This window comes from Hippocampus guttulatus, chromosome 2 (assembly GCF_054856545.1).
Source record: "Hippocampus guttulatus isolate MCC_2025c chromosome 2, RoL_Hgut_1.0, whole genome shotgun sequence".
Lineage (NCBI taxonomy): Eukaryota > Metazoa > Chordata > Actinopteri > Syngnathiformes > Syngnathidae > Hippocampus > Hippocampus guttulatus.
Window position 1 is genome coordinate 31566992 of NC_141262.1, and position 2738 is coordinate 31569729.

A 2738-nucleotide genomic window follows, 5' to 3' on the forward strand; every position below is an offset into this window, starting at 1 on the left:
ATGAACATAACATCTTGGAGGTCTTCCAGTCAGGTTTCAAGACGATGCATAGCACGGAGTCAGCCCTGTTACGCGTTTCTAATGACATCCTCCTGGCAAATGACTCTGGAGACCACGTGTGTCTAGTTTTATTGGACTTAACTGCAGCATTTGATACAGTGGATCACAGTATTCTGCTGTCTCGTTTGCAGCACTTGGTGGGCATTTGCGGCAGTGCTCTTGAGTGGTTTAGGTCCTATTTAGCTGACAGAACCTTCTGTGTCAGCCTTGGCTGCTCTGAGTCACGCACTGCTCCCCTCTCATGTGGTGTTCCACAGGGCTCAATTCTGGGGCCTCTGCTGTTCTCGCTGTATCTGCTCCCATTGGGTTCCATCTTAAGGAAACATGGTATTCCCTTCCACTGCTATGCAGATGACTGCCAGATCTATGTCCCACTGAGCAAGAAAGACGCCTTCTCATTAAGGCCACTCCTATCCTGTCTGGAAGAAATCAAAACCTGGATGCCACAAAATTTCTTGAGATTCAATGAAAAGAAGACAGAGGTGATATTGTTTGGTCCCAGTGGCCCTTGTACATTCCATCCTGTAGACTTGGGCCCCCTGTCTCCTTATCTTAAGTCAACAGTCTCAAACTTGGGCCTTAAACTGGACAGTGATTTCAAACTCGATCGGCAAATTGGTGCCGTTGTTAAATCCAGCTTCTTTCACCTTAGACAGCTGGCCAAAATAAAACCTCTCCTCTCACATGAACACTTTGAGACGGTAATTCATGCCTTTGTCACATCCCGGCTCGATTACTGCAATGCCCTTTACTGTGGAGTCAGCCAGTCCTCCATTAAGCGCCTTCAGCTGGTCCAGAATGCCGCTGCTCGCCTCTTGACTGGTACTCGTAAGAGGGAGCACATAACTCCTACTCTGGCATCCCTTCACTGGCTCCCCATTCATTTTAGAGTTATTTTCAAGATCCTCTTATTTGTTTTCAAATCTCTGAATAATCTCGCGCCACCTTACCTCTCTGAGCTCATCCGCCCCTACACACCTGCCCGGCGCCTCAGGTCTGTGGACCAGACTTTATTAGAAGTACCAAGAACTAAACTGAGGCTCAGAGGGGATCGAGCCTTTTCTGTTGCTGGTCCCTCTCTCTGGAATGACCTCCCACTAAACATTCGGCAAGCCTCCTCGCTGCCCATCTTCAAAACCCTCCTCAAACCTCACTTGTATTCTTTGGCATTCGACTCAGCATGACTTAGATTTGTTCTTGGTTTTACTGTTTGGTGCTTTCTACCGCCTTTATTACCGATTTGTCTTACTGTTTATTGTGCATGTTAAATTGCTCCATGTACAGCACTTTGTATGCAGCGATGGCTGTTTGAAAGTGCTCTATAAATACTGTTGACTTGACTTGACTTGACTTGACAATGTATACTTATTAACACCGAAGAAAAGAAAAAAGAAAGAAATATAGTTCAACTGACAACAAAGAATAACTAATACATTGTTAGAGGAATCTATGAGCAAAATTGTATAATGTTTAAAGTTTCATTTAATCTGGGCACATCTAAACGTTTGGGTGCGTATCCAGCACCCCCCAATTCCCGTGCACAAAGCCGGAGGGCTGTTGAAGTCCACAATTAGCACGTCAATACAGGTGGGCGATCACGGGGGAGAGGGCGAAACTCGGTCACAAAAGGGGAATGAATAATTCGGGAACAGCGGTTGAACAACAAAAGACGAGTTGAGAACACCCTTCGCGCCCAGACGACATTGGCCATCCGCAAAGTCTACAACATGCTAATTCGATGTAGACCAGCCAGAAAAGGCGCCAATGTACTGGTGGTTCAAGTTTGAAAAACAGGTAACCCATCACTACCGAGGAGCCGGACCGGGGGTGCGGCATGCAAATATCGGGGGCAGTGTTTTCCTTGTATGTTACAATAAAAGCCTGAATTGGCGGGAAGGGAGCTCGAGTGTGATCGCGCAGCAACTAACCGTCGTTCGCTCTCAGAGATCCGCTTCCGCCGATATTGAAGACAATTTTCCTGTGTGCCGAGTCATTTCTTTAACTTTGTCCGAGAAAATCTCTGACACACATATATATAAACATTGTTTTTTAGACTATAGAAAGGATTTTAAGAGCATCAATTTGCTTGAAATTGAAATTGAAATAAATCCTTGTTTAAACTTTAAACATTTTTGACCAACTTATTGCACTTGATTCTAAAAATTAAACTTAACTAAAACAAATAAATAATTTAAAAAAAACACCTGTGCAACATTAATTCAGGGGCACAATATATAAAACACTTTCGTCTCCAAAACAAAAAGGAACCAAACATGTATGCAGATTTTTCTTTTTCTTTTTTTTTTTTTTTTATCAAAATGACGAAGTTAAGATTAGTGGCTATGATGAGCATGTTTTGCAGTGCACAGCTTGTCATAGTGAGGTTTGAAGCATGATACTGCAACTCTCAGCTCCTGCTCAATGATTAGCTGGGACCTGTACTTGGTCTTCAGTGCAGCTCCAGCAGAGAAGCCAGTCTCACAAAGGTAAGGTGTGAATCTGGTTGCGTTCAGGAGTGGTGCTCTTAGCTCTTCCTTTTATTACCTCAGTTATAATTAGATGCGGTGGAGAAAGGTTTTACAAAAAAAACGCCAACTGTGTACTGCACCAAAAGTAGCATTGTCAAGAGATGTATGTATACACTGCTCGCTTGCGTAAGAACAACAGCCATAGTTATG